Source organism: Dermacentor albipictus, chromosome 1 (genome assembly GCF_038994185.2).
Source record: "Dermacentor albipictus isolate Rhodes 1998 colony chromosome 1, USDA_Dalb.pri_finalv2, whole genome shotgun sequence".
NCBI classification, from domain to species: Eukaryota; Metazoa; Arthropoda; class Arachnida; order Ixodida; family Ixodidae; genus Dermacentor; species Dermacentor albipictus.
This window is the reverse complement of record NC_091821.1, coordinates 144,010,368-144,037,755: the sequence shown is the minus strand read 5'-3', so window position 1 is coordinate 144,037,755 and position 27,388 is coordinate 144,010,368. Positions and strand designations below refer to the sequence as shown.

The window sequence follows — 27,388 nt, the reverse complement described above, 5'->3', positions numbered from 1 at the left end:
GTCACTGGACACACGCTACTCCGAAAACGAAATCAACGGCAGTGAAAACAGACACAACCGTTACAGACAACACAAAATCCACAACCGAAATGTTCCCACAGACAACCACACGACCGCCTGCACGCGCACAGACTCAAACAGACACAGAGCTGGAATTAGGTGACGCATGTGGGAAGAAACCTGCCAAACAACACACCCCACACAAATCTACCCGCCAAAAGCCAAATAAATGACAGCCATTAAAAGTTAATAACCCTTCTCTGCCACGAAGAACCAAATTTTTACAGACTCGAAAACTTACCAAGAAACGTGCTAGCTATACCTTGCGTCACAAAACGTACACAGACTGCACGCAGACTGTACGCAAAACAAGATAATCACTAAAGGACAGACATTAAAGGCTGTACCAGCTCTAGCTACGCACACTCCCACCACACCGTCATGCAAACTGGCAAACAACATTAAACAATGCCTCACTCTCACTTTTGAATATCCTGAAGGAACACTGCGAAGAATCGGAGCGTTTTGGCCACAGATTTCCGAACATAGCTCTGACACCGGATGAGATGAACGATTTAGAACATTACCACGAAAAACAGTCTAGGCAACTGGTTCGAAAATAGAGGAAGAAAGACAACTTTAGCAAGAAAAAAATAACTTTCTATGCAAACAACCACCGCACGCCAACAAGACGGAAGTCGAATCTAGAAATAGCAGACGTGGCGGAAGTCTCGACAATGTTAAACCAGTCTTATGTTGTAGACATTGCAAAAAACATTAAGTAGGGAAGAAATAGGCCTGCTTAACAAGGGCCTAATCTTTTTTCTCACGAACAGCATAATAAATGAACTCGAGCTCCACAAGGACTTTTCAGAATATTCCCGACGAATGCGTATCAGACATTTCTTTCGCAGACAACAACGCACCAGGCACTGGGACGACACCACTTAGAGCCCAATCTACTTGGACGCCTGAACCAGAACAAGCCATAGAACTCGACCTATATTTTAAAACTGTTACTAAAGAAATTATAAGCCAATCTAAGAGAGCTAAGCGACCTAAATATATAACTGCCTCAGAGAGCCGTATCATCTCAAATGTTAATTGCCGGAACGACATTGTCATTAAGGAAGCAGATAAGTGTGGAAGTATAGTTATTTGGCCAGTGGATAAGTACATGCACGAGGCTCACAGACATTTAACAACCCTGAACATTACCGTAAGCTAGACAACGATCCGACGTTACCATACACACTGACAACTATAAACGGTGATAAAACACATTGCTGACGAATTGATAACACCATAAGAATTCAAATTTCTTAAACGAAGGGACAAAACTGCAGCAGGACGCTTCCACCCCCACCCGAAAAAAATAAAATTCAATCCACTGAACTATACATCGCTAATATCACAGGGATATTAGCGATGAATTTTCTTGCTTGGGGATTTTAATATGTCGAATATTATGTGGAAAAATGATCCCTCCCACAGTGTATCCTAACTCCTCTATGGTGCAAGATTTCTCATAAATGTGCAATATCTTTTCGCTCACCCAACTCATTAAGGAACCGCCAAGAATAACCTCGTCTGTTTCCAATACACTTGACATTCTGCCTCTCAGACTCATCGTGGCCAGCGCTGCCATCGAAATCTCCGGAACAAGTCTCTACAAAGACTTGGACCACAGTGAAAAGCACTGCAAACACAGTACCTAAACCGGTCTCAGCCAACGATGATGTGCAACTTGTCAATCTTATATACTTGTCAATGTCATCAGATCTCTAATCGCCGGTCGTCAGACACCAGCAGCGTCAGCAGCAGAGCAACTTTTGGAGGCCCTCGTTCCAGTCCTCGATGGCCTTCAGTAGACGTTTTACCGGAAACAATTTTACCAGTTGTCAGCATCCTCACCCCTTCGTGCTGCAATTAAATGTCAGGTCGATACGATCGCGGCACGCTGATCTAGTTCTTCAAATCATCGCTATGAAGACCCCACCAGATGCTATAGCGCTTCAGGAAACTAACGTAAGGAAAGACGAATATCGATTGGCAGGCTTCGTGAGTGTACACAGTAACACTCGATGCGCGTAACCAGCTTGTGGTTCTTTCCAGAGTGTGGACGCGGCGCATACACACAACGCTTCGAAAGCATCAGTGTACGTACACTGTAAGCAAAAATTAGCCGAGATGGGAGTTTTATCGGCTTATCAGCCCCAATAACTCCCATGCCCCAAGCATTTACTCCGTCATTGCGGAGTGAAGACGGCATATGTCTTCATTATACTCCGATAGGTTAGGAACGGAGTATAAAAACGACATGACACGATTATACTCCGCACGGAGTTTCAGGTCACGTGGTTGAAAACTCCCCACGGAGTTAATAGCGACGTGCGTGCGTGTGTCAGCGCGCGTCCGTGTGAAGCTTGTGAAGCTCCAGTGCCTTCGCTGGTTATTTCATGTGATCATTTGCCGAGAGAACGTATCATCAGTGCACCGAGTAGCTGCAACGACCGATTAGTGTTTTGTGTGAACGTGTCAAGGTTATTTGCACTCGCTGCTCAAACGCGCTGGACGTCTTCCCTGGATTGTACGCTTGAAAATCCGCGATAATATTTTCGGTGTCCGAGAAAACGCCAATGCGACAAGATGTCGTGCGCCTGTGCAAGGCACGTTTTGGCTGTGTACAGCCGCTCAATCTACGAGATCGCGCCGTTTGTACATTGAACGCAAAACAATTCGTGGTATACAACTGTCGGTAGCAGTTCGCAAACTTGAGCAAATTGCAGCAGAAAGTGCGACTTCTCCGTCACAGCGACGATTACTAATCGAAACAGACGACGAAATGTATCACGCTGCCTCCTCGTTGCGTCGTCTGCAGCCGTCGCTGCCGCTTCCCTGGCAATCCTATTGCAAAATCCAGTACCGAGTGTCCAATACAACGCCGGATTATGGGCCCGTGTCGCGCGCTGCATGCTGGGGCGCTAGTCAGACACGGCGTACTGGTGTGAAAAAGAGCTCTAGCGCGTTAAATACGCGGTTCCCGGAAACTTATATACATTTTTATATTACAGAATGCAATAAAGAACGTACTAGTGAAAAAAAAAAAAGTGAGACTAGGAATCGAACGATCGACCTTCAGATCCCAAGCCCGGTGCTTTACCACTACGCCATCGCTGCTTTTTTTTTTTTTTTTCTTTTTCTTTATTGCCGACTTCAACACGTCAGTTTACAAATCAGTCCGCGCGAAGAACACAACACGTATGTTAAAAAAAACGTCACCCTCACTTGGGGTTACGTGATGAGATTAAAATTCACGCATGTGTAGCAAAGCTTCCATTCTCGGAAGCCACTCAGGCACTGGGTCTTGTATCTTGTAGCCTTCAATAGCTCTGCTAACAGATTCACAAAAATACTGTCTTATGGGCCTGGCATCAATGTCTGCGTGGCTGGCCGCCATCCTGGATCGCCAAATACTGTGCAGGCCCAATATCATAATCATGTCAAAAGGAATCCCGTCTTCACTCTCAACGGGCAGAAATCTAATTCCGAAAGCATCAACCGGTAAGTCTTTTTTAATCGTGCGTTGGAGAATGTCCCAAAAGAAAAGGGCTCCCCAACAATCTAAGAAAACATGTTCGATAGTTTCCGGCTTCCGGCATATAAAACAATGATTTCCCCAAGGCACAAAGAAACCCTTCGCTTCCAAATACGTCTTGACTTCAAGAGTGTTCGTATGGAGCTTAAAGAAGAAACTTTTAACTCCGCCTGGTACAGTCATTCTTTTCACACGTTTTAGAACTGACTGCCATGGACCTGCACAGTACATCGACCTGTACAACGGTACCGGAAGAAAGACCTCACACAGGTCCTTATAAAGTTTCTTTCGCGACACCACTGACAAATATTCAAACGAAAATCGCACTTGCAAGACGCGACATGCCATGTACACCTCTTTAAGGAAGCCAAAAATGCTCCCTTGCATACTCTCCGAACTAACAACCAAATTTGGCAAAACCCTGCCCAACCTAACCTGACACACAGTTCGCAAAAAGGGGTCAGTCGTGTCACGAAAAAACATAAATCGGTTAACCAACTGGCGCAGATATAGATGGGCCAAACCTAGTCCTCCAGAGCGGACGCGGTGAAACAGATTGGTGCGTCGTGTCCGCTCCCAAGTGCTTCCCCACACAAAAACCGCAAATACACGGTGCAGCTTCTGCACATTGACGCGTGAACAATGAATTGCTTGCAAGACATACCACAGCTTGGTTACAAAAAAAAGGTTACAAATTGTGGCACGCGCGAAAATAGACCAGCTGAAGCCTTTGAGCCTGTCGGCCTTCTCACGCATTTCAGCAACTTGGCCTTTCCAATATGGCTCACTGTCGCGATAATTCTCCAGCGGCACTCCTAAATATTTTACTGGGGTTGCTGTCCAAGTCATATTTGCGAAATTCGTTGGGGTTAAGGGCCAGTCGCCGTGCCAGAACCCCAAACACTTGGCCCAGTTCACAGCACTCCCGCTCACAGAACAAAAGTCTTTCACAATTTGAACCACAACACGAACGCTTTCGTAGTCAGCACAGAATACGGCAATGTCATCAGCATACGCGAGAATGCGGACCTCCGCCGCATGCAAACGAAAACCATGAACGCTGTTGCTTTCAATAACACTCAAACAAAAAGGTTCAATATACAAACAAAAAAGCAGTGGTGACAGGGGGCAACCCTGACGCACAGAGCGTTGCACTTGGATGCGCGCTCCCACCCCCTTATTTACTAACAACCGCGTTGTGCATCCTCTGTACGCCATGGCTACGCCTTGGCGGATGACTGATCCAACATTAACGTGCTCTAAAACAGAGAACAAGAGGTCATGCGGCACCCTGTCGAAGGCTTTCTCTAAATCGAGCTGGAGCATTGCGATGCTTTGATGCAAAGCATCGCAACACTCGAGCACGGACCGGGCTGTGTGTATGTTGGTATATATGGTGCGACCTTTGATACCACAGGTCTGATGTGGTCCCACTAATTCTTGCATCACGGCTTGGAGTCTTTTAGCCAGAATTTTCATGAAGATCTTGTAGTCTACATTAGTCAGGGATATGGGTCGGTAAGCGGTAACCTGTCGCAGTTTAGCTTCATCTTCGCTTTTTGGTATTAAAATTGTGTGGGATGTTAAAAATGAAGGGGGAAGCATGTCCTTGTCATAAGCCTCATTAAACAGTGTAGCCAAAACCGGTGCTAAATCATCTTTGAATGCCTTATAAAGCGGTGCTACTAGCCCGTCTGGTCCTGGAGACTTTCCCGGGTTGAGGTCTTCTATGGCTTTCCGCACTTCTTCTGTTGAAATGGGCAGTTCTAGCCGCTCTTTCGTATCATCACTAAGCCGCGGCATTAAAGAGAGGAAACGGGTCTTGAAGTCTTCGGTTCTTACTTTGGTGTAACCAAAGAGCCCGCTGTAGTATTCATAAAAGGCCCTTTCTATATTTCTTTTGTCTACGTAGATTACACCGTTCCACTCTATTTTTGGTATGTCATTCTTGCGGGCGTGCCTTTTTTCCAAGCCGAGAGCACGTTTTGTGGGCATTTCGCCCGCTATCAGCCGCTGTGCCCTCGCCCTCACGATCGCTCCTCGATATCGCTCCGTATCTATTGCCTCTAGTTTCTGCTTGACGGTGCGCATTTCTTCGGTGCAAGTGCCTGGCTGCTTTCCTTCTTGCATTATCAAAAACTTTAGGTCATCTCTCAGCGTGTTTTCCTGCAGCCTTTGCTTTTGCTTTATAGCGCACGATCGTTCAATTGCCATCATTTTCATTGCCTGCTTAAATCTTTCCCATTTCGCTCCCAGAAGTTCGTTGTCCTCCATTGGCAGTTCATGTATCGCCGACGTAACGCGATCCACGAAGATATCGTCGTTTAGAAGCTTCTCATTAAGTTTCCAGTTTTCCCACACAAATTTGCTTTTCGTTCCTTGTCTTTTACCTACATGGAATACAACAAGACAATGGTCACTGAACGGCACTGGTTGTACGCTGTATTCGCTGCAGTACGGTATCAGTTCAACAGATACGTACGCCCGATCCAGACGCGCGTGACTCGTTCCTTGGTAATGGGTAAACCGAACGCCAGAACCACATCCGAGACAATCGCCAATATCCTCTAGATGACAGCGGTCAATTATGTCACCCAAACAGGCTGTACTCGCATCTCGATAGGGCGTCGCACTGGTTTTGTCGCGTGCCATGCTTACGCAGTTGAAATCGCCAATTAAGACGAGCAGACGGTCTGTGTCACAATGGTTGCCGACTGTCTCAAAAAGGTTTCGCCTCTCTGCCATGTTAGTGTGTGCGTAAATACAGATAATACGCAATTCCACACCAGCAAGTGTGATGTCACAGACAATCCATCGACCGAAAACGCAAGTCTCGACTCTTTCCACAATCGCTCCCAGAGACTGGCGAATCAACAGCATGCAACCTGCCGAGGCACCCACGGCATGAGACACGCAAACATCATACCGACTACTGAACGAGAGCGTCATTCTATCGGTCTGGTCTTGACTCTCGATTTTGGTTTCTTGTATCGCTACGATATCCAATTCCTGCTCAGTCACGAGTCTCAGCAGCTGATTTTGCCTTCTCCTGGATGAAAGACCCCTGACATTAAGCGTGGCTACTACGAGGTGTCTTTCAAATGCCGCCATCGTTAAGCAAGACCAGGCCGCCAGTACGGCGCTTACCTTCATGCGCACAACGCCGCGCCGTGCAGTGCCGTCCCTCCATTATTAGGTCTTCGGGTTGTCGTCGCGAGGAAGCGACGACGATCGTTGCCCGCCGGTGACACGCTGCTTTTTCCCTTCACCTACGCCCCACCGGCGGTCTAGGAGACGCAGTCGTTGCTCCTGGCTCATTGCACTGACATCGTCGTGGCGTCGTTTCGCAGCCGCAGGGTCAGACTCCATGGGTTCCTCGTTGCTTTTTTCAGAAGGGCGTGGTATATCTTGCGATGAATTGGTATCCATGCTCGTGGTTGCCGACTTGGGGGTGCTGGGCGCTGACTCACGAGTCCCTGGCATGGCGCCTTCCTTTTCATCGCTCAGCGCTGCGGCCGATTGGCTCTCGACCACTGGGTTGGAGGCAGCTTGCTCAGCTTCATCCTCGTCCATGTGCAGCTCACTATTATCGCCGAATGTTCCTCGAGTCGCGGCGCGGGCGTATGACTTCGTGCATTCAGCCTCTTCATGCCCGAAGGCGTGGCACTCGCTGCACTTGGGCACCTTGCAGTCCCGCCTAATGTGGCCTGTGTTGCGGCAGCGGAGACATATCGGCGCACGCCCGGGCACGACGACTAATACTGTCCCGTTCCCGATACGCAGCTGATGGGGTATGCGCTCGAGGCTTGCACCTTCTCGAAGAACCAGCCGCACAACACGAGTAGTCGAGTCGGCGTTTACAAACCCGCCGGTCTTCCATCTATCGCTCGAAACTTCTTTCACTTCGCCGTACTCGGCGAACGCCCGCCTCAGAGTTTCGTTGCTGACGTTGAAGGCACACCAATGCACCTTCAGCCGCACTTCCTGCCTTTCAGGGTCAAAGACGCCATCGCTGCAGGTGGTGGTTCATGAATAATTTACTATATTTTACTTTGGCAGAGGGAGATCTCGTACAGATAGCAAGTAGTAATCACGTCAAATAGTAAACTCACGCCTGTACCAGAGAAATAAAGTCGCTGTTCTTATTGAGTAGTATGCTTGGAAGTGTCACACCATCGATTTTCACTTGCGATAGGTACTTTAACTACGAAAAAAGTCCTAAATTAACCGCCGACCCGGGAAGCTGTATGGGCTGTTACCATTGATTTCGATAGCTGTTTCTTGTTCTTCAGGCATGGGATATGCAACGTTTTCTAAGTTCAGTGATGCGATTCAATTGACACGTCCGTTTAGTCATATATCTTCGTTAGAGAAGCGCAGGCTAGTGCTGGCAGCCTTCGGTGACAGCACGTATGCTTGTGTTTATGACGCGTCACATAGGCGCGCATAGCTTCTTGTACTGGCACCGGAGACACGAAAGAAAAAAAAAACAGTTTATTTAAGAACACCGATGTGAAAGTTGAAATATGGAGTGATTTATCCTTGTTTAGACTTGTTGATTCGTGAGCCCAGACGCGCCGATAGCGTGCAGACCGACTCGGCGGATACGCCTGAGCTTCGGTGGGGACCGATCTCGGCGCGGGTAGCTGGCGAAAGCTAAAATGCGTGTATTTGAGCCCCAGAACCTTCTCTTAGTACAATAGGGAAAGTGGAAGCGCGCGAATCGCCTCAACTTCGTTGTCGGTGCGATAATATCAATCAGCGGTAGGCTTCGAACTCGGGGTCCGTTCGAGCGCGTCTGAACAACTTCTGGATTTCATGTCCACTCCACAACACTGCGACAATGGCGACAAATCCCAGTCATATGTTACGCGCAAACTACTAAAAAACGCGGCGTCCTCTGCGTCTGCGTGATTTCGTTCAAGAATTTAGCTATCCGCCCAGTCAAAAGGGAAAATGCAAAAAACGAGAGTGATCTTCCGTGCGAAATGTGCATGTATAAACAGGGCAGCTTACGCACCAAGCTGCGACACGAAATAGAGTGTTATGACCCTAAGATATAACGTTATTTAGGACAAGAGACTAGTATCAAGCGATCAAATTGTATAAAGCATTTAATATTCAGCAGCGATCGTCCTCTCGCACTGGAACCAGCGCGGCACAAACACACCCAGCGCAGTTTCCAGTGCGAACCAGCGAACTGCAGCGAGAACCAGCGCCTGTACAGCACAAACCAGTGCGCCCGAGAGTCATGGCAGTGGAACCAGCGTCTCGTCCAGTGGGACCCAGCGTTCTCACTGGTGTCCCAGTCAGCCCCAGCGAGTGCCAGCGTCCCCATGTGCGATCCAGCGTCAAAAAACGTGCTGGCTTCGCACTGGAAGGCACTGGAAGCAACAGACTTGAGCGGCGGCGTTCTCCCTCGCGTTCGGGAAACACCTGCTTTGCGCGCGATCCGCCTTGCAACGCGTCGGAGTGGTTTCCGCGGCGATTCGTGTGGTATATAGGAACAAGCCCCTGCAAACACGACCAGAATACTTCGCAGCCAAGAAGCTGCAAACAAACGTCTATGCTCAGCACTCCTTCGTTTTACACAAAACGATCTTACTAAACGCGAGTGTCGATGTTATGTCGACGCGATGTTATCAACGCGGGTGTCGCCGCAGCGGAGTGCCGTCTATTTAGGCTCCCCTTGCAGCCGCTGATATCGCGGGGAGCCACTAGGCTTAGAACGTCTCTACAATTTTGTTGACATGGTTGGCAGCGATGAGCAAACACATACGCAAGCCACGCAAACCACCGCGACTCACGATCGCTGTGCTGCCCACCTATATACGAGTCAACTTGTATCGCGGATCTTGAGTTGTGGCTAAATTAATTAATGTCGTGCCTCAGGGACGGGCTGGCCACTTTTAAAACGCCGGGCCCTTTGGAGCTGGCTACTTATATAGGTCGAGGTGGTCTTTAAGCACAGTTGCAGAACCAATGAACCAATAAAAATTGCTGTCAGCCAACATTGTCTGGCCATGACATAAATAAACTGCCAACATATTTAAGCAGAACACGCATAATCACATAACTGTAACCAGAGATGATGAATAGTGTAACCTAGTGTCTCATGTTACCAAAGTTATATGTGCTATGCTGAATGAAATCTCTATAAGCTTACGCCAAGACAAACTGCCCTAATCTAACTAAACATAGAAAATTAAGGCTAAGCTTTAATAACATCAGCTTTACACATGTGACAGGTGGGTCAGTACATATCGATTCACCCTAGCTTATGGAACATGCTAACCTACCGAAACTCCTTCAAAGTGTAAGCTGCTATACCATATCTAATACCTGTCACACTGGACATTTTAATGTCATTGGATGCAAATTACTTCAGTGCAATAAATGCCATTCGACCTGTGGTGGTGGTACACAACAAAAATTGATGTCATTCAGTCATGATATCAATAGCAATCATTGCTAAAAAAGTTGGTGAGAGAACAAGAGCAAGGTATATGCAGAATGTCTATGTAGAAAGTCAATTTGTTTTAACATAAATATGGCGTGTCACTTCACCAGAATAACACGCATATAAAACTTCCAATTCCAGAATTTCTAGCCTCTACAAGCAAAAACAAGGCTTGACCAGCTTAGTAGCCATAGCCAATAAATTGAAGACAAACAATACGACTGACATGGCAGTGCTGGACGACGCTCGGTTGCAGTAGCCGAAGCAGTTAGTTGATGTGTGCTTTGCATTGTGAACAAAGCAATCAGAGGAAGAGGCGAGACTGTCAAATAGATCCATACAGGCGCCCGACTGCTTGCAGTATGACCGACTAGTAAAGCGACAGCTGCCAGACGCCACTGAGGTGGAGAGTAATAAACATTTTGTGAAAGCCTGCCGTACAGCTTTTTTTCTAGTAAAAATAGCAGATGCCTTAAATAACACAAAATTAATTACCTCTTTACATCACTGCTTCTGAAATTATGAATGCTCAATGTCATTTAGTCATTCACCACGAGTGCAAAGCCGACTGATTTTTTTCAGATTCATTTGATTGCAGAAGTAATTCGATTCTAATGGCAATAAATATTGCTGCGTAACAACCAAATAATGTCATTCAATGCTAATGCCATTCGATCCGAATGACAATAAAATTTCCGGTGTGACAGGAGTATAACACAACCACTTGTGAGCCACTGGCCATGTTACCACTATCCATTCATCTTTAGAATGCTGATTAATTACGTTTCAGAATGATTTCATTAAATATGCTAGTCCTATTCCCAAGCCTGTGTGAATCAGTCACTTGTGAAGAAACTTTCAATTTTTCTGTGGAGTATAGATCAGGTTGCTGCATCAGCTCAGATAGGGTACCAGAAATTGTTTCTACCCGTCAAATGACGAAACACAAGTCTACAGTTACCTTCATTGCCTTTACATTGCACTTATTGTGCAAAGTATAAATGGTATTGCAGCTTTCGAAAAACTGATTCAAAATCAGCTATTTATTTTGCATCCGTATTTTGCTCATGGTGCACAGCTTTCTACAGAAATTGCTATATCAATGTCAGCAGTAGAAGCAAAACTAAGGTAGATCATTCTTGTCGCAGATTTTTAGAAAACATTTGAATATGAAGTATATTGCAAGCAATAAGTGCAGGCTGAAATTATTTATTTGCTTCATGATTTACAAACAACAGGCGATGGAGGAATCAGATTTTGTGTATTCGTATAAATACTTTGTACGTACAAAGTAACTAAGCACGGCACAACATATAATACTCCTGAATTCATGTCGAAAGATTGTAACGCATACTGTTGAGTAATATCTCATGGTGTCTTTTTAACTCTAGAAGTGAACAATGCACCCATAAAATTTTTGTAGTTGGAACAAATGATATGAAGAAATCATATATACTACTTCAGATGAGTAGACAATTACATTTGCCTTTAACATATAGTGCACAGCCCTCAGCACTGAGAACATGCTAGAGATATTGACACATCATAGCAAGATTCACATACTGTAACAAGTTTAGATATTTTGCTTTACAGCTCGATGTCCAGAGCTGGATTGCTATTATCTTGTAAAATTACCACTCACGCCAATTTTCAAGGAATCAAAAGCCGGATTATTTCAGCCCCATTACAGATATTTCGTTTTTTTTTTATTATCAAGCAAGAACGTCTATAAAAGGCCACTCATTGAAGAAAGCAAACAAAACACAAAATTCCACAATCACAATGCAAGGTCATGCAAACGCCTCGTGGGTACTATCGCAGATGCAGGTAAATCACAAAGATAACGAGGAAACGGTACGTAATCGCGTTTATTCGCTGGAACGCACTTTGGCTGCAAAAACATCGTACACCACCGCACATTTCTAGCACACACTACGTAGGACACATGTACGCTGCAGAGATGTGTGTTTTTTTCTGAGGAATGTTCGTCACACGATAAACACAGAAGGCAGGGGCGACAGGCGCGCACCCCGCGCACATTTAACACACCGGCACGAAAGCAAATGCGGACGACACCGGTGTAACCTGCGCTACACGAGCGATGAACCCTGGTACATTTGATGCTTTCCGACTGAAACAGTTAGAACACACACGGAAACATCGCACGCTGCACAAGCGTACATCTGATACCGTGTCAACAATTCCTGAGGCTACAGTTGATGTTGACGACAGCAGAAAGTTATTTAGAACGAAGTGACAACGCACGTAGCACGGGCAGGAACTCATAACGTCATGAAAAAACTTCAATACAGCTGACTTGCAATGCGGATCTCGGAGGCCATACTTTTGCTGGCTGCATACGGCAGAAGTTGTTCAAAATCGAAAATACGCCATAAAATTTTTTGTCTACAGTGAATGAAGTATAGCGTGCAATATAGACGCTTCAATGTTTTTTTTTGTCTCGCAACTATACGTAGTTGGGCGCAATACGGCACACAATGAGTGCGTACTGGTTAATATTAAGGCATCACGGGGGCCACACGACCGCACAGGTCACAAATGACGCTCGCCCCATGCGATCGGTTGGTGGCGCAACCCACCACCCTGTTTCAAAGGAGATGCTTATAGCATTCATTCGTCTACACTGCTCTCTATTTTGCAACTGCCGGTCGCCGGTCGTTTGCGCGAGCTGTTGTGACGTGTTTTGTCTAATCGTGTGGTTTTGTATTTGGTGTAACGAAATGTGACTTAGTTCGCGAACACAGAAGTGCCAGAAGATAGCTTGTGCCTCTCTGAAGACTCGCCATATGCATGGCGTGCCAGGCAAATGGGGACCAACGATTTTCATGCCCTGGAGTGCGTTCTCTTTTGTGTCTGGTTGTGGGAAGTTCGCTGGACGTCGCAAAGAAATGATGTGTATTATTAGCGTGCCTCAGCTCGTCCACTACGTAACGGCGTGTAGGCTGGGTGTCGACGCAGCACCGGCAACTTGGAGAGCGCTTTTCGACCGCGTCGTACCATTCAAAAGGTAAGTAATCGTGCTCGCTAACTACACGTGTATTGTGCGTGCTTCTCGTATGTGCACAGAGTGCACGAGCGTAAAATAGAACCAATAGAACTGCCACGGCAACAGTGGAACCCGTGCTGATGCTTGCTGAGCGCTGGTTGTCAGTATTTAGCTAGGCAAGTTTATTGTCTTAATGCGAAATTTAAAATAATTATAAGCGTTTTCTTCCGTTGAGAAGTATTACGTTCGGAAATCGTGTTCATCATGTGCGCCTGTGCGTGAGTTCCCGCTTTTCTGCTTAAGTTGCATAACAACGCTCATCTGCATCTTAACAGATTCTAACTGCAATGACGTTTCCTCGCGTATAAATGCTTCTACGTTGTAAATAATCTCTGCTTACGCGGTTCTGAATTTACGAGCAGTTTAAAAAAAAAAACGTAAGCAGTCAAAGCTTGCAACTGGTACAGCTTACTAAAATTTTTTAAGACAAGATGTGTTGACATAACTTATGTGTAACTAAACATGACACGAGACAGTTGCTTAAACTAAGTGATGAAAAAATTGAATTGGGATGTAAACAAAGATTTCTTTGTAATGTGTTGCTGCTGTGTGTGCGTTAAAAATTTTACGGCGATGAAGGGGTCCCTCTGTTGCCACCCTTCATTATTGCAAACATTATTTTAGTGACTATTTTTAGATGCTCCTTGCATGTGTTCACACTGTGACAGCGTTAATGTGCCACTGCTATAAATTAACTGCGAACTTTCCGAACTTATTTTGTAGTGGCGAGCCCGTAACCCACACCAGTGTCCACATAATGGAGGAGCCAGCAGAAATGCAGGGAAACCTTGGATGACTGCCATAGCGCAGTGTGTAATCTGATTGCTTGGTTCAGGTATGTATGATGTGTATGTGTTCCAAAGAGTAGGACCTCGGTATCATTCGTGAATAAGTTTATCGACATATTACTCAACACAGCTTACTAAGTAGGCTAAGTATTTTTGCAACTTGCTGTTTATTTGTTTTCATAGCTGTTATGCACATATTGTTTTCTACATGAAACTAGATCTAGCATGTCCTGATGTTAAGTATTCTTTCTTGCATCAATTGCTTGGATGCAATTCAAATTTCATTTTTGTTTGACAGAATAGTTTGTGCGGAAACCCGCAAGGTGGAGAGAAGTAATTAACAAAGGGAAAATCAGACATCGACCCATTCGTTGCAATTGCTACAAAAAGAAACCTGTACGGGTTCCTCGAAAGAAAAGCCTCAAAGTTCAAGAAAAATTCGTCATGATCCGGGACTTGAACCTGGGACCACTGCCTTTCCGGGGCAGCCGCTCTACCATCTAAGCTAACCAGGCGGCTAGCAAATGGTAGGGCGAAGTCAAATTTGTCAACAGCTGACAAATTCTGTCCGATTTTCCCTTTATTATTTTTGAAAGAGCGCAGGTTTGGGCATGTTGGTATTTTATAACTTTTAGGTTTTTGGCGCACAAAAAGGGGTGAGAGACAGAGGTACGACGCGGACACAGCGCTAACTTCCAGCAATTGTTTTATTTTACAAAGCGGTACACATATATATAGGTAACAGACAACAGCGTACGCATGCGCATATGTACTGGTTTCTAATCAAATGAGACAGCAACGAGACATGTGTAATGGAAAGTTAAGATGATATTGAAGATGAAAAAGCGACCATGCATAGCCAAAAAATTTTTTGTAATTGCAAGATTAAAATGCCATCTCCGTCAAGCCACCCTCTGTGATGTTTGAAAAATCTAATTCTTTTTTTGAAAGATCAATTTAAGGGGCGTGCTAACACAGATTATTGAAGTGGCGAAGATCGCTAGTTTGGGGAATGCTCGTGTTAGCGCACCTTCATTCGATCTTTCAAAAAAAGAATTAGATTTTTTGAACGTGTCACAGAGGGTGGCTTGATGGAGATGGCATTTTAATCTTGCAATTACAGAATTTTTTTGGCTATGCATGGTCGCTTTTTCATCTTCGATATCATCTTAACTTTCCATTACACATGTCTCGTTGCTGTCTCATTTGATTAGAAACCAGTGCATATGCGCATGCTTATACTGTTGTCTGTTACCCATAAATATGTGTACCACTTTGTAGAATGAAACAATTGCTGGAAGTTAGCGCTGTGTCCGTGTCGTACCTCTGTCTCTCGTCCCTTTTTGTGCGCTAAAAGCCTAAAAGTTATTTTTGCTTAGTACACGGTGTATTTCTCACTTTTTATTTTGGCTTTATTGTTTTGAAACTGTTTCCTATGCTGCAGCTTTTATTTCCATCATCTTTTCTGTTTATTCTACACGCTTGTGCAGTTTCTGTGCACATAAGAATTCAAAGTGTAGTGGGCCAACTATGTTGCATGTCTAAGCACATGGTGTGCTTACCATTGTTTAACATTCATATTTGCAATTATTTATCTCTTGTTCCCAGAATAACTGCCACTGGCAAATACACATTTGATGAGCCTGAACTTTTTGAAATGATACATGAAGGTCATTATTCACTGTGCTGCAGTTACTGCTCTAACATATGGGTAACAGCACAAACATGATCACAAGAAGGGGGACACATACACATAGTGCTGGCAAACAACTGGTTTTATTGGCAAGGATAGCAACCTTATATATGCCAGTGAAGCAAAGGAAATGAAGGGGAAAACATGTCAAGGGTGATAGCGTGCTAACCACGCAAGCAGAATACAGCCAACCAAGCGCGACAATATGCAAACAATTATTTTTCTTTGCCCTCTGAAGCCCCGGTAGCCACATGCAGAAGATCAAATTCAGCATCAAAGAGAGCAAGAGAAGGGGTGCTAAAGCACCTGCTACCAAATTTTCTAATGTGGTAGGCTTCTAAACTGATGCGTGCGGTCTTGTCACTGCCCTTTCCTAGAATCGTCTCTTTCAACCAGGCAACCCAATCCGTATACTTGCTGACATTCGCAACTAAATGTGCATATTTATCATCTAGTTGTTTCTTTTTTTTCACTTTTTGAGCATGTTCCCCTAAACGGTCATTGACACAGCAACCAGTTTCGCCAACGTAAACCATCCCACATGACATGGGGATGCAATACACCACTCCAGTGGAACATTTTACTAACGGCGGTTGGTGGTTCTTCTGGCATCCACGTTTTCTGGCGTTACAGATATGTGGCCACAACTTTCCCAGCTTAATTGGGGCAGAGAAGCAAATTGGCACACCGTGCCTACTTGCCATCTTCTTAAGATTGTGGGAAAATTTATGGATGTAAGGGACCACCTCTGTCTTACGTGCCTTCCATTGATCCTCAGCCATTGTACTTCCTGATCCTCACTTGAATTTTGGAAGTAGGATTTCATAAACGGCAGTCAAGACCAAGACGGGGAACCTGCAGCCAAAGGCGGCTTGCCTGATTATTAAACGTGGTCTTAATCTCATGTGGGCACAATTTTTGGAGAGCTGATGCCATACAAAACACCGCTATACCTCTCTTAATTGTCTTGGAGTGTGCCGAGTCAAAGGGCAGCAACTCCTTCTTAGCTCATCGGTAGTAGCCCCAGCAAACATGTCCATCACAGAACCTGATTTCTAGGTCTAAAAACTGTAAACTTGAAAGGTACGGGAGTTCATGGGTGAAACGCAACCAATGTCCATGTTTGCTAAAAATAGAAAATATTTTGCCTAATGTAGAGGGGTAGGGGAAGGTAGGCTGCTTTTTTAAAAGCACTAAAACATTCTCAAAATACCTAAAAAATTTTAAAACCGGCATCCATTAAACATCTGTTACAGTGCATTTTCCATCTTGGCCAGAAAAATGTGAGAAAGAATAGGGGCTACGCACGAGCCTATGCAGATGCCATCACGCTGCAGAAATGACTACTCGTCAAATACAATAAATGTAGTTAATTTAGGCAAAATGAGGTATCCACCAAATCGTAGCAATTGCTACAAAGGAAACCCATGCGGGTTCCTTAAAGAAAAGCCTCGCAGTTGAAGAAAAATTCGTCCTAGTCCGGGACTCGAACCCAGGACCACTGCCTTTCCAGGGCAGCCACTCTACCAGCTGAGCTAACCCGGTGGCTAGCAGGTGGTAGAGTAGCAGATGTCAATCGTAGCAATTAATTTCTACGATTGACATCTGCTATCCTACTGATTGGGTGGATGTCTAATTTCTAATTTTCCCATTATTAATTACTTATCTCCACCTTGCGGGTTTCTGCAGAACTATTACCACAATAGAAGTAGAGTTCAAATGAAACTGCAATAATGATAGAAAGTTATGAACAGACAAACCGACAGTGTTCTGGAAGGATACGTCACCATTTTCAATGCAGTCTTTGACACACGCTAGCAGTTGATCCTGCGGAACAGAATGAAACAAGTCCTGCACGTCTGCTGAAAAACCGAAACCAACATGATCATTTCCCTCTAAAATCTACTACTGTGACTGATTGCTTTAGAAGAAATGGGTCGTTCAAAGCTAGCGTCTTGAGCTTCTTAGCAAAAACTGGCAAACACACTTCTGCCACGATCCCACTTCCCTAACAATAGTGCTAAACGGAACTTCGGGCTTATGTGTCTTGGCTGTGAAAAACCCCCTCAAACTGTTCCCTCTGCTGTTAGATATGTGCCTGGCAAACTTTTTGAGGTCTAATTGCTTACAAAACTCAACGAACTTGGTTTTTACTTGCACTTCACTTTTCTCTCCGGGGTCAAAGTTCTTATTAGCCGCTACCAAACCTTTTTCATTGTAAATTCCCTTGGGTAAAACAATGAACCCACCCTGTTTGTCAGCTTGCATAAGCATCGGGTTGTTACTCTTAAAGAAAGAGATGTCATTCAACAATCTAGTACGGTACTAGTCCGGGGTTTTCGGAGCAAATTTTCGCAGGCAGTCAGTACCTTCAAGAAGGCAGCTGTCCCGATTATCATCTTTTCCTGAGTGGCCACTTTTCGATTCATTGCAGTGATATCATGCACAGGAACATCAGCTTGGACCCCAAATTTGGATCCTTTCTGCAGATGTTGCATAATCTTCTCTGGTATATGGACGTCCCCCGTGACGCTGACATTGGCTAAGACGCAACTGGCTAAGGCGATCGGTCTGTAGGAGGAGAGCTCGTTAGGATATTTCCCCGGTTTAAGCAGGCCTACAACGCGACTGCATTTCCAAGAATCTGGAACATTTCCTGTCTCCCACATCATACTATAATAAGATAGAAGAAGACGTCATGATTCGATGCCAAGATGGGTAACGTCGGCACCAGGACCAGACGGAATCACATACGTTACCCAAGGGAATTTACAATAAACAATTTTTGGTAGCTTTTGGTAGCAGTTTTATTTGAACTCGACTTTTATTGTATTTGACAAGCAGCTGTTTTTGCAGTGCGATGGCAACTGCATAGGGTCTTGCGTAGCCCCTATTCTTTGTGACATCTTTCAGGTCAAGGTGGACAACACACTGGCACAAGTGTTTAATGGGGGGCCAGTTTTAAAAAATTTTAGGCATGTTGACACTTATTTGGTGCTTTCATAAACAGCAGCCCACCTTCACCTACCCCTCTACAGTAGGCAAAGTGTTATCTATATTTAGCAAACATGGACGTGAGTTGCCTTTCATCCTTGAACTCCCGGACCTTTCAAATTTAGGTTTTATACCTAAAAATCACGTTCAGTGGTGGACATGTTGGCTGGGCCTTCAACCCACGGGCTAAGGAATTGCTGCCCTCTCACTCGGCACACTCCAAGACAATTAAGAGAAGTATACAGGCGTTGTGTAAGGAATAGGCTCTCCAAAAATCGTGCCCACATCAGATTAAGCTCAGCTTTCATAATCAGGTAAGCTGTCTTTTAGCTGCAGGGTTCCCCATCTCGGTCTTGACTGCCATTTCAAAAGTCCTCCTTGAAAAGTTCAAGTGTGGGTGTGGAAGTACAATGGTTGAGGATCAACTGAAGGCACCTAAGACTGAGGTGGTCCCTTACATCCACCAGGGCAAAAGCCCTCTACAAACAACACCAACACGACCACCTCACTGTGTGTGTCGACGCCGCTAGTTACCCACAGAAACCAGCCTATGCCGTAAGTGCAGTGTCCCATCAACTTGGTTACATCACAGCTGCCACAATACACGCGCGCACGTCCATAGAGGCGGAGGAGGCTGCCATAGCGCTGGCCATCTCAACCACCACTGCCGAGGTTATCCTTAGTGATTCAAAAACTGCAATCCGCAACAATTCGAAAGGCCGAGTTCATGAACCGGCACTGAAAATTCTCAATCATCAGACCCCCCCCTCAGACCAATTAAGCTCATCTGCGTGCCCGCGCACGCAGGCCATCCAGGCAATGAGATGGCCCATTCTATCGCTCGAGTAGCCGTCAACCGAGCCACGCCGTCCGATGACCTGGATAACGCCAGAGACCGATTGGTCGAATATCACGAGATCACCCTCCACTACCGCGAAATGCGGTTGAGATACCCTCCCCCAGATAAATCCTTAACAAAATTCCAACAAAGTACCTGGCGCCAGCTTCAGGCACAAACTTTTCTTTCTCCAGCTTTTCTCGCCCTGGTTCATCCAGGCCTATATCAACAGGAATGTACGCTCTGCGGCGCACCTAGAGCTAACTTCCATCACATTATGTTCCTATGCCCTGAGCTCCAGCCACCCTCTGAGTGGCAACTCACTGACGTCGAGGGATGGGAGACCGCGGTGTCTAGCTCCAACCCAGCCGACCAAATACGGCTGGTGGACTGGGCTCTGAGGGTCGCCGAGGGCCACAAACTCCCGGACACCCTACGCGCTCCTGAACCCCCTCACAAGTAATGTTGCAAAAAGGTTCAAGCAATAAATGTTTACCACCACCACCATTACATCCACAAACTTTCCCACAATCTTAAGGTGGCAAGTAGGCATTGTGTACCAATTTGTTTCTATGCCCGAAATAAACTGGGAAAGTTGTGTCAATGTATATGTAATGCCAGAAGAACCACCAACCGCCGTTAGTAAAATGTTCCACTGGAGTGGTGTATTGCATCCCCATGTCATGTGGGATGTTTTCTGTCGGTGAAATTGCTCGCTGTATCAATGACCGTTCAAGGGAACACCCGCAAAAACTGAAAAAAAAAACACTAGATGAGAAATATGCATATTAGTTGCACACGTTAGCAAGTATACGGATTGGGTGGCCTGGTTGAAAGAGACGATTCTAGGAAAGGGCAGTGACAAGACTGCGCGCATCAGTTTAAAAGCCTTACACATTAGAAATTTCGGTAGCAGGTGCTTTAGCATCCCTTCTCTTGCTCTCTTTAATGCTGAATCTGATCTTCTGGGTGCGGCTATCGGGGCTTCAGATTGCAAAGGAAAAGAAAAATAATTGTTTGTGTTTTGTTGGCTTCATTGCGCTTGTGAACTTGGCATGCTGTCACCCTCGACATGATTTTCCCTTTCATTTCCCTTGCTTCACTCTGGCATATACAGGGTGTCCCGCATAACGTGAGCCAAGAATTTAAAAATTAAAGGCGCGTGTGAAGGGAATTGAACGAAACCCATATTATTCGCAATAGCCTATAGTAACTCAGACAATTTTTTTGTTTTCCTCATAACTTGCTAATTAAATAAGTTTAATTACAGAACTTTTAGTTATTGGCTGTGGACCCCAAGTATGGTACGCAGATATGTAGAGCACCTTCACAAACCACCGATCGAGTTCTTTCCTTTACTAAATGTCTCATGTAGTCCTTTTTTCCGGGTTGCAAAGAAAGCCCATGAAATATTAAGAAGGCCACGTGATAGAGCATAGTGGTATTGTGCTGCTCTCAAGCGTGTGTTCGGTGAACAAGGTTGGCTGCATCATGACTGGTGACGAGAAAGTGGCAGGGCATTCTTTATCTCATTGGCACCGCTCCGCCAGCAGCATGCATTTTCGCCATCATCCGACGGGAGCCGACCTTGTTCACCGAAGGCACGCTTGAGAGGAGCACAATACCACTGCGCAAGCACTCTGTCACGTGCCTTGTTTCATATTTTGCGGGCTTTCTTTGCAACTCAGAAGAAATGACTATGTGAGACGTATCGTAAAGCAAACAACTCGATCGGTGGTTTCTGAACGGGCTCTACAAATCTGTGTGCCATACTTGGGGTCCTCAGCCAATAATTAAAGAGTTGAGTGATTAAATTTAATTAATTGGTGAGATATGGGGAAAACAAAGGATTGTAGGAGTTACTATAGGCTATTGCGAATAGTATGCATTCGGTTCAGTTCGCTTCCAATGTGCCTTTCATTTTTTAAAAAATTCTTGGCTCAAGTTATGTGAGACACCCTACAAAGTGTGCTGAGACACGCAAGGTGTGCTATCCTTGCCAATAAAATCAGTTGTTAGCACGTGTACGTGTCGGCCTTCTTGTGGTCTGTTTGTGCTGTTACCCATATGTTCCGAGATGAACCAACTCACCCAAAAGGAAGTATTGATGACGTTACTGCTGTACTAAGGTGTTTTCTAGTAAGCTTGATTTTTTTCTCTCCCATTAAAAAAAATTTTGGCAAGCTATGCGCATTCATGCAAATAGGCATTGTAGCAGTTAAGAGTCTATGTCCAGTTACATTATTTTTCACCTTAAGTAAACACAGTATTGATCACATAGTTAGCTGATAGATCCGTGTATTGATGCTCAATCATTAAAGAACACTATTTCGTACATAGTGCTCAATTGTCTGGTTGCTTTTGCTGTAGCATTTGCTCGTTGTTGCTCACCAAATGAATTTAATTTCAACTCCACCACATAGAACATTCCGATTGGCACTTCTGTAGATTTAATAGTGATAATCAACCAACAAGCCCTAATTCAACAGCTGTCATGAATAATTTCTAATACTTTGGGTCCCTTTTCATGTGTTCTGTTTCGCACTATGTATTTGGTCAGCACAGTGGGCATTCTTCTATTCAATCTGCTTGGTGCTGTTGAGGTCAGAATATCTTCAACCAGCAAGTCTAAATTATGATGCTCTCAGTAAAACTTCGATTACTGGGCAGATGAAAGCATTTTATCTTTCTAAACGTATCTTTGTTGTAACCACCAGTGTCTAGAGCAAGCATCATATGCACAGCAACTCATAATAAGTTTTTAAGTTGGATGGGCGAGTATCTGTAGCTAAGTATACCTGTGCATATACTTTCTACATATTAGCTAGTGTTTTAGCCACACGAAACAGCCTATGTTGTGTTTGCTGAAGTCAAATTTATGGTTGATGCACCTGCTTTTTTTGTTGTGCACTTGCACTTCTGTGGTCTCTTAAGCACTGTAGTTGTGTGACAACTGAAGTATTGCAGTAGTGTCGAAGTTAGCGTGCTACACTATGCCAACACATACCTATCACCGTATTCGTGCATTTTCTGAGAACCAGCTGTGTTCACTAGTTGAAATTTGTAGTGTCCTTATGAGTTTGCCGTTCAGTTCGTGTAACTTTTCAGGACAGAATTTGCACAGGGAGGGAAGGGAGACCATACAACATGACTGCTGCTAACAACTGTCTCTTTAGTTTCATGGAAGGATTAAAAATAACAATATCACTGGATATGTGCTTATATTGTGCACAAGTTCTTTCAGAGGGACGATGTAAGTTGTGATATTTAGGCATTAAACCACGATAAACAGTATTTGCATAAAAAGAAAAGTAAATATGTGCAGAATAATTTCTGTTCCTTGTCATCTAGAAAGGACGCTTTTTTTGCATTGACAATGAGGGCTGGCTCACGTTTTATTTATGTGGTATGCCTCACTGATTTCTCTCGTCAATTCTTCACCGTGGGTGGAAACAGATGAACATTCTTAATTTAGCCTGAGGCCCTATCGTGGCAATGCACGGCCTAGTTGGACGAGCATACTGGTGATTGTTTTGGCACACATTTGGCACATTTAGCTATGGCCAGTCTGCCCTGTGTACATTTGACCACATGTGAAAGGAATACAGTACACTGCCTCTCGCACACACTAGACGAACTTGCTTTAACCAAGCAAACCTCGTTTGCCTGCTCGTCTTTCTCAATTCACTTGTGTACTGTTGTACATGTGTATACATATGTATGTGTGTACAAATGTCTATCCCTAGCAAGCAATCTACAAGCGAATTGAGAAAGGCACCCAGGCTAGGGAGGCTTGCTTAGTTAAAGATACCACCAAATTTGTCTTGTGTTCGTTAGCAGTAGTGTAGTCTATTCCTTTGATCATCTGTATATTTGGTCAAATGTACATTGGGCAGACTGGCTGGTGCCTAAACATGCACCCAGGAGAGCACCATATGTCCCACATGACAATGCATTGACATGACTGATGCTATGCATCAGATTTAGATTGTTCATCTGTTTTGTTCACCTCTGGTAACTGAATGGCCAACAATAACAGTAAGGAATATCACTTAAATACTGGGACGTGTCAGTCCACTCTCATTATGATTGCGTGAAAAAGAGGAACACTCTCTAAATGACACAGAATAGCAATCACTCTGTGCTTTCTAATTCTATTTGTTATGCAACATTTGTCCTCATTCTAAAAGAACGTTTGTGCAGTACAAGTGCACGTGCAGTGTAAATATTTTCTGTATTCCTTCCCATAAAATAAACATTTAAACATTGAATTGGTAGCTTTTGTGCCCTGTGGTCTCTCTTCTGTTCCTTGTGTTGTACGCAAAAGTTAAACATGAACATGCACCAACTTTCTCAGTTACTCGTCAGTCAGTGTTGATAAACTCAAAATGTTTCCAGCCAGAACATTCTTACCATTTATGTCACATCCAGTCAGTATAGTACTACTCTGGCTTTTCATAAAGCATGCTAATATGTACTTCTGCATTTATAGTTTATGTAATGATAGCCTAACAGCACAAGCCAAGAGTTGTAGAGATACAAGCTGTATTTTGGCTATCACTAATTGCTTAGAGGGTGATCAGAGGCGGATACTAAGAGAGCTCTTCTGATTGGCTGGTACAAACCGTACAACACCACAGTAACTTTCTCTTGAGCGAGTTGGTCTTTGCTAAATGCCATGCTGTTGTAGTGCAACAAACTGCAAAAAGAAAGATACGAAAGGACAGAAAGAAGGGAAAGAAAGATGGCACTACACTCAACTGTTTATTAGGCACAAAACTTGCTACACATATATTGCGCACACTCTTGACATCAGGGGCAGCAAAAAGAACAAGTGACAGGTCATGTTGTTCGTGTGAAACCCAACATTTTCATTTCCACATCATATAAAAACATGTGTTTGACTAACACATGCTTGACCACTGATCCGAATGTGATATGCCTCTAGTAGTTCCTGCGCGGTTTTATCTCTACTCTTACCTGGGATTCTCACCTCAGAAAAACGTGGCTTACAGGAGCACGATTTGCAATGTGCAGAGAGATGGGTGGTCATACCCTTTTCTAAATTGTTTTTGTTCCCTCATTCACACAATGGCCAATCTGCCCGACACAGGTTTTCCCATAACTTAGCGGTGTCTGGTAAACCACAGCAGTGGACCGCTTTTCCACATAGCTTTTTTGTCTAGTTTCAAGCAGCATGTCCAGCAGCTTTTAAATTCCATATTTCCTCATTCGGTCATCACCTAGTGGCAGAAACCTCGCTGCAGCAACTCAGATGTAACAATAATCCGAAGGGGAGTGAGGGAAGTAAGCACGATTCCCAAAGAAAGGCTCAGGTGGCACCTTATTACCACAGGGTGAGCCACAGCCTCAAGGCGGTGAACAGGTATGAGGTACCTGTTGTTTTCTTCCTCGAACAAGCTGTCTTGCCTATGTCCCCGAATCATAGAGTGTGCAGTGCAGACGTACATTCAAACATGCAAATTGCTACGTGGAAAAGTGTTCCACTGCTGTGGTTTCCCAGATACCGCTAAGTTACAGGAAAACCTACATCGGGCAGACTGGCCGTTGTGTGAACGACTGAATGAGGGAACATGCAAACAACTTAAAAGCGCATATGAACGCCCATTTTTTCTGCATATTGTATACTGTGCTGCTGTACTGTAAGCCACGTTTTTCTGTGGTGAGAATCCTAGGTAAGAGTAACGATAAAACTGCACAGGAACTGCTAGAGGCATATCACACTCGTATAACTGGTCAAGCGTGTGTTAGTCAAACATCTGTTTTGTTATATGATGTAAAAAGAAATTGTTGGGTTTGACGCAAACAAGATGACCTGACACTTGCTCTTTTCTTCCCCTGATGTCGAGAGTGTGCGCATATATTGTAGCAAGTTTCGTGTCTAATAAACAGTTGAGTGTGGCGCCGTCTTTCCCTTTTTTTCTGTCCTTTAGAACCTTTCTTTTTCCAGTTCTTTGTGCTGCAACACCATGCCGTACAACCTGTACCACTTTCTACGCTTCAAAGCTGAAAGTCAACTTGGGCTCACTGAAACTGGTTATGTATTGCTTGTGTAGTCTCTTTAAAGATTGCTTTCAAACAGAGGTAAGCCATATAATTTTGTGTGGAGCCCCTACACTAATGCTACTGGACATACTTCTTCTTGCTGCCAGCAGTTGGTGACATAAAACCAATGGCCGATTGCACAAACAATAAAAATGCATAAAAAATGCTTGATGTCAGATTTCTCAGGTTCCTGTAAACAAAGCAAATTAGCTGCTTTAATGAGAAAGTTTGGCAGACTGGGTGGGAATAGAACCTGGGGTGTGAAACAAGGACACTTCTGTGATGCCACAATATCCATGTGCTTTTGGAAGTAACTGTTGCAGATGTAAACACTACTGAGGGTGAGCTTTGTGTTGTGCCAAGAACTAGGTCCTTATAAATCGGTTGTCAGTCCCTGTAAGGTGTGCCTACTGTGTGTGTCATATTGTGCACGTCACATTGCAGCCATCTGGTTCACTAAAGATGCTTTCACGTTCCCACACGTAAGCAGTCTTAACGTGCCTCTGCCCTTTTATTGCAGGTACACCTAGGAAATGTATACATTGATGAGGAGTGGCACCTGCTCTAGTGCCATGGCTAGGACTCCATGTTCTGCAAAGAACTGGCGAAACTGGTGTGGGGAGTTCTGGCACTCAGGATAGGAGCATCACAGGGGCTCTTTGGTGGTGCCTTCTGAACGACCGCAATGTCATTGAGAAGCCGGCATTGAGCCTCCATAAATTGGAAGCTGTGGACAGTATCATCGACATTGTTTCAAATTTGTTTGTGTAATGTTTGTAACAATACACGTATAACAGTGAAATGATTAATTTTCCAGATGCACTTGATGCATATCTTTCGAGATGTGGTGCCCCTGACCGTAGCCTAGCAGACATGCCGAGAGAAATTAAGTAAGCGTGTAATTGCAAACATGTGTACATGCAGTAAACCTCATTAATTTGAAGTCGTGGGGGCCATGCGAAATGTCAGGACTAAGCAAACGCAACTAAAATGGTTTAAAATATATATTTATGTTTTGGCTTCGCACGGGAGCCTTGTTCACAATGAAACCAGCAGCAGAGTAGGTAGCGTTCCTATCTGCAGCTCAAAACACGATTAAGGTACTTGGCATACATGGACATGGATGATTAGAGATTCAAGATAACGACACGTAAAATGATTTCATTCCTTAACAATCGAGTGATATTTTTCCTAGCTAATTGTGATGTAGTTGCGCAGTGCTCGGCCAGGGCATTCGATGCAAAGTTTCGTTTCTGGACATCGTTCCTGTGCTGTTTAAGTCTTTTGTTGGAGTTACCGGTTTCTTCGATGTAGACATACTGACAGTTCGTACACCAAAGGCCCTACAGTACGCCTGGGAACTTGTTTTTTTCCGTACGGTCTTTCACATGCATGAGCTCGTGTTTAAATTTTGGAATGTGCACAGCCTCCACATCATATGACAACGCATGCAAGGGCCTTGCTTATGCAGGGGACATATGGTATTGAAGCCCATCTTTCGGGGGGTCCAGGGTGGGTGGGTACTGCGCAAGCCAGCTGGCACCCTACTGTGTCAATGGAGAACTCAGGGTATCCACAAGCCATCAATTCCCAGTGCACAAGGGAATTGTCTGCTGTTGTGCACACATTTTTCACCCAACAAAGGAGAGAGCAGACAACAGACCTCTTTTGCGAAGCAGGGTGCACCAGTGTGTAGTTGAGGTAGTGCCCCGTGTGAGTTAGCTTCCTAAACACCTCGAATAACAGGCTTGGCCCTTTACGTTGCACGAGGCTGTCCAAGAATGACAGTTGGCCTTAAGATTCCAATTCTATGGTGAACTTAATTGCTGCTTGCATTGCTGTTTAAGTGAGCCGTGAAGAGGTGAACATTCTGTTGTTGCAAAA

At 44.6% G+C, this 27,388-nt stretch overlaps 1 protein-coding gene and 1 long non-coding RNA gene across 3 annotated transcripts in view; one reads left to right on the top strand and one right to left on the bottom strand.

The window, feature by feature from the left end:
• Positions 1 to 27,388, bottom strand: part of LOC135900072 (TOX high mobility group box family member 4-like) — a 761,125-nt gene that overhangs the window by 536,955 nt on the left and 196,782 nt on the right. The gene's annotated exons all lie outside the window — the stretch shown is intronic.
• LOC135900114 (uncharacterized) lies at positions 12,735 to 26,990 on the top strand. Its single transcript, XR_011512032.1, has 3 exons — positions 12,735 to 13,086; positions 13,849 to 13,960; positions 26,025 to 26,990. It is a non-coding gene; the product is annotated as an uncharacterized lncRNA (long non-coding RNA).